We start from the raw sequence: 6,000 nt of genomic DNA, 5'->3' as shown, positions 1-6,000 counted from the left end.
CTTCCTTCCTCTCCCCATCCTCTTTTTCTTTCCTTCTTCCCTCCATTCTCTTCTTCCTTCCTTCCTCTCCCCATCCTCTTTTTCCTTCCTTCTTCCCTCCATTCTCATCTTCCTTTCTTCTTCCCTCCATTCTCATCTTCCTTTCTTCTTCCCTCAATTCTCATCTTCCTTCCCTCCTCCCTACATTATCCTCCTTCCTCTCTTCTCTTCTTCCTTCCTTCCGCCCTCCATTCTCTTCTTTTTCCTTCCCTCCTTCATTGCCTTCCTTCCTTCCTCCCTTCTCTCCTTCTTCCCTCCATTCTCTTCTTCCTTCCCTCTTCCCTCCATTCTCTTCTTCCTTCCTTCTTCCCTCCATTCTCTTCTTCCTTCCTTCTTCCCTCTATTCTCTTCTTCCTTCTTTCCTCCCTCCATTCTCTTCTTCCTTCCTTCCTTCTTCCCTCCATTCTCTTCTTCCTTCCTCCCTCCATTCTCTTCTTCATTCCTTCTTCCCTCCATTCTCTTCTTCCTTCCTTCCTCTCCCCATCTTCTTTCTCCTTCCTTCTTCCCTCCATTCTCTTCTTACTTCCTTCCTCTCCCCATCCTCCTTTTCCTTCCTTCTTCCCTCCATTCTCATCTTCCTGTCTTCTTCCCTCCATTCTCTTCTTCCTTTCTTCTTCCCTCCATTCTCTTCTTCCTTCTTCCTCTCCCCATCTTCTTTTTCCTTCCTTCTTCCCTCCATTCTCTTCTTCCTTCCTTTCTCTCCCCATCCTCTTTTTCCTTCCTTCTATCCTCCATTCTCTTCTTCCTTCCTTCCTCTCCCCATCCTCTTTTTCCTTCCTTCTTCCCTCCATTCTCATCTTCCTTTCTTCTTCCCTCCATTCTCATCTTCCTTTCTTCTTCCCTCAATTCTCATCTTCCTTCCCTCCTCCCTACATTATCCTCCTTCCTCTCTTCTCTTCTTCCTTCCTTCCGCCCTCCATTCTCTTCTTTTTCCTTCCCTCCTTCATTGCCTTCCTTCCTTCCTCCCTTCTCTCCTTCTTCCCTCCATTTTCTTCTTCCTTCCCTCTTCCCTCCATTCTCTTCTTCCTTCCTTCTTCCCTCCATTCTCTTCTTCCTTCCTTCTTCCCTCTATTCTCTTCTTCCTTCTTTCCTCCCTCCATTCTCTTCTTCCTTCCTTCCTTCTTCCCTCCATTCTCTTCTTTCTTCCTCCCTCCATTCTCTTCTTCATTCCTTCTTCCCTCCATTCTCTTCTTCCTTCCTTCCTCTCCCCATCTTCTTTCTCCTTCCTTCTTCCCTCCATTCTCTTCTTCCTTCCTTCCTCTCCCCATCCTCCTTTTCCTTCCTTCTTCCCTCCATTCTCATCTTCCTGTCTTCTTCCCTCCATTCTCTTCTTCCTTCTTCCCTATAATCTCTTCTTCTTTCCTTCCTTCCCCCCCTACATGATCTTCCTTCCTTCCTTCCTCCCTCCATTCTCTTCTTTTTCCTTCCCTCCTTCATTGTCTTTCTTCCTTCCTCCCTTCTCTCCTTCTTCCCTCCATTCTCTTCTTCCTTCCCTCTTCCCTCCATTCTCATCTTCCTTCTTCCCTCCATTCTCTTCTTCCTTCCTTCTTCCCTCCATTCTCTTCTTCCTTTCCTCCTCCCTACATTATCCTCCTTCTTCTCTTCTCTTCTTCCTTCCTTCCGCCCTCCATTCTCTTCTTTTTCCTTCCCTTCTTCATTGCCTTCCTTCCTCCCTTCTCTCCTTCTTCCCTCCATTCTCTTCTTCCTTCCCTCTTCCCTCCATTCCCGTCTTCCTTCCTTCTTCCCTCCATTCTCTTCCTCCTTCCTTCTTCCCTCCATTCTCTTCTTCCTTCCTTCCTCCCTACATTATCTTCCTTCCTCTCTTCTTTTCTTCCTTTCTTCCGCCCTCCATTCTCTTCTTTTTCCTTCCCTCCTTCATTGTCTTCCTTCCTTCCTCCCTTCTTTCCTTCTCTTCTTCCTTCCTTCTTCCCTCCTTCCTTCCTTCCTTCCTTCCTTCCTTCCTTCCTTCCTTCCTTCCTTCCTTCCTTCCTTCCTTCCTTCCTTCCTCGCTCTCTCCATTCTCTCCTTCCTTCCTCAGAGTTTATGTAGACATGAAGTGGCTGCAAAGAGGATGCAGGAGAACAGCAGCCCCGAGATGTAACAGGAAGTCCCTGAACACGGACCTTCATGGCAGGATCACCGAAGATTGAAAAAAAATATTAAAACCACTTTTAAAAATATCATGAACATGCCAACACCTGTATGAGATTTTAGTGATTGGGTTAATACCTTCTACTCTAACCCTTGCCATGCCAGGTTGATGCACATGGCAGCCCCCCACCCCCCGGCCTACGGCGGCTCTTATCTTGCCGTACTGCACCAGTGTGAGGGTGCTCGAGGTGAACTCAGGTACTTGTGCCAGGCAGACATCGTTTGCCAGAGACGATGACTAGAAGCTTTTATTCTGCGAGCAACCTATTAACCCGGACTGCGGAGGAGCCGTCACTGGTCTCTGTGGTGGGCCAGACAGGTTCCCGGGACCTTCTTATGAAAGCCAATCATTCTCGTGCAAGAAAAAAAAAAATTCTCATTATTGTAGATGAAAAGATCATCGTAACGGGAGAATTACGTGGCAGAATTAAAGGGGGGCGGCCGGGGATCCCCCATCTGTCCTATGAGGAGGGTCAGGGCGGGCAGGAGACCATTTACACCGAGTTCTCCCCCTTCTACACCCCACCATGGAGCCAAGAAATCTTCACATTTCTCAGATGGACTTCTATAATCTGCAATTATTTTATATATTAATAATTATTAATAAATATATATTATATATATATATATTTTTTTAAATCCAGTAATCTTTATTACAAAAATGTTTCTTACATCAATACATCAAACACATTTCACATTCATATAATATTTAATATATATATTCTATATAACAAAGTAATACAGAGAAGGCTTTCATTTGCTGATATTGTCTTGCAATCCATAGACAAAAAAAAAAAACCATAACAAAATGAAAAAAAAAAATAAAATAAAATAATACTTTGTATCAGTGTTCATTTAATCTCCTCAGCCCCGTAAGATTTACACCCCCACCTTCATGACCAGGCCATTTTTTTGCGATACGGCACTGCGTTACTTTACCTGACAATTACGTGGTCGTGCGACGCTGTACCCGAATAAAATTAATGTGTCTCCCCCTCCCCCCATAGAAATATATAAATAGAGCTTTCTTTTGGTGGTCACCTCTGCAGTTTTTATTTTTTGCGCCAAAAACAAAAAAAAGCCCGACAATTTTGAAAAATAAACAATATTTTTTACTTTCTAATATAAAATCTATATATTTACAATAAAATTTAAAATAAATAAATACAATTTTAAATTAAAATACTTTTTTTTTTATTTTTTTTTTATTTCTTCATAAATTTAGGCCAATATGTATTCTGCTACATATTTCTGGTATAAAAAAAAAACCCAATAAGCGTATATTGATTGGTTTGCGCAAAAGTTATAGCGTTTACAAAATAGGGGATATATTTATTGAATTTTTATTGAATTATTTATTTATGTTTACTAGTAATGGCGGCGATGATCGATTTTTAGCGGGACTGCGACATTGCGGCGGACAAATCTGACACTAAGTGACACTTTTTTGGGGACCAGTGACACCAAAAAGCAAAATGCACTGTCACTGTATTAACCACTTCAGCCCCGGAAGAATTTACCCCCTTGCACGGTTGTGCGATGCTGCACCCAAACAAAATTGATGTCCTTTTTTTCCCCACAAATAGAGATTTCTTTTGGTGGTATTTGATCATCTTTGCGGTTTTTATTTTTTGAGCTATAAATAAAAAAAGAGAGACAATTTTGAATTTAAAAGCAATATTTTTTACTTTTTGCTATAATAAATATCCCCCAAAAAATATAAAAAAAAAATAATTGTTTTCCTCAGTTTAGGCCGATACGTATTCTCCTACATATTTTTGGCAAAAAAAAATTGCAATAAGCGTTTATTGATTGCGTCTACAAAATAGAGGATAGATTTATGGCATTTTTATTATTATTTTTTTTTTTATTATTTGTAATGGTGGCAATCAGCGTTTTTTTTTTTTTATCGTGATTGCGGCGGACACATCGGACACTTTTGACACTATTTTGGGACCATTGTCATTTATACAGCGATCAGTGCTATAAAAATGCACTGATTACTGTGTAAATGACACTGGCAGGGAAGAGGTTAAACACTAGGGGGCGATCAAGAGGTTAAGTGTGTCCTAGGGAGTGATTCTAACTGTGGGGGGGGGAGGGGCTACCTAGGACATGACAGCGATCACCGCTCCTGATCACAGAGAGCAGTGATCTCTGTCATGTTGCTAGGCAGAACAGGGAAATGCCTTGTTTACACAGGCACTTCCCCGTTCTGTGGCTCCGAGACACGATCACGGAAAACCGTCCCGCGGGCACGGTCACGGAGCATGCGGCGGGAGGCACGCGCGCGCCCACAATGCCACTTCTTAAAGGGGACGTGCCTGTATGCCCATTTGCGCAGCCGTGCCGTTGTGCCGATGTATATCGTTGTGCGCTGGTCGGCAACCGGTAATGACACTGGCTGGGAAGGGGTTAACATCTGGGGTTAAATGTGCTCCTAGAGAGTGATTACTAACTGTGGGGGGAGGTGCTTTGATTGGGGGAAGACAGAGATCCGAGTTCCTGACCAGCAGAAACACAAGATCTTCATCTTCCCTTTTCACAGAATGGCGGTCTGCCTTGTTTACATAGGCAGACTGCCGTTCCGCCTCTCCTGATAACGATCGGCGTGTCCCGGCGGACATCGCGTTTGGCCGGACCCGCTTTTTGGCTCCCGCTGTGTCCAGTCTCAGCGGGAGTGGGTCGCCGGCGGCGCACATGCTCCTCAGACCCAGTGCGTGTACTCAGGTACAGGTCCGTGTTTTTGCGGAGGAGGGGCCACCTTGCAGCAGTATATCTGCGTGGGCCGGTCCATAACAGGTTAAAAAAAATATTGTTACTGTTAATAAAAAGTACAACATAATTTAACCCGTAAAATTATGATTGTGGTATAAAGCATTGCAAAGTTATCTACAAATAAAGTTATATTTAGTTTATATTATTATTATTATATTATGTTATTTTATATAAAAAAAAAATCACTGCATTTATATAATGTTTAACCCCCTTCAATCCCGGGCACTTTCACCACCTTCCTGCGGAGGTTAATTTTCAGCTTCTGGCGCTGTCACACTTTGAATGACAATTACTCTACCCATATGAAATTTTTATCTTTTTTTTTTTTTTTACACAAATAGAGCTTTCTTTTGGTCGTATTTAATCACCACTAGGTTTTTTTTTTTTTTTACTATATAAATAAAAAAAATACCAATTACTCTAGCCCATGCAACACTCTACCCATATGAATTTTTTATCTTTTTTATTTATTTTTTTTGACACAGATAGAGCTTTCTTTTGGTCGTATTTAATCATCACTAGGTTTTTTTTTTTTTTTTGTTCGTTTGGGTTTTTTTTGCTATATAAATTTTTAAAAAATCCAGAAAGTTGTGAAAAAATAAAAGCATTTTCTTCATTTCTGTTCTAAAATTTTGCAAATAAATAACCTTTCTTCATAAATTTAGGCCAAACTGTATTCTGCTACATTTATTTGGTAAAAAAATAATAACACAAATCAGTATATATTATTTAGTCTGTAGGAAAGTCATAGATTCCACAAACTATCTGAAAACCAATCAATCCTGATGTACTGACAGAAGATTCTCTTTCTTGAGGCCCGCCAGAACAGTACAAATACCCCCCAAATGATCCATTTTTGGAAAGTAGACAGTCCAGGGTATTTAGTAAGAGGCATGGGAAGTTTTTTTGAAGTTGTATTTTTTTGTCCCAATTTTTTGGAAAATGAAGAAATTTTAAAAAATTGTTTTCTCAATTTTTTTTATTTTATACATATTGTTAAGAGTGCAGTACAGCGTTACCATATAGCTGGCA

The sequence above is a fragment of the Aquarana catesbeiana genome, linkage group LG05 (assembly GCF_042186555.1).
Source record: "Aquarana catesbeiana isolate 2022-GZ linkage group LG05, ASM4218655v1, whole genome shotgun sequence".
NCBI classification, from domain to species: domain Eukaryota; kingdom Metazoa; phylum Chordata; class Amphibia; order Anura; family Ranidae; genus Aquarana; species Aquarana catesbeiana.
This window is presented reverse-complemented; position numbering follows the sequence as displayed.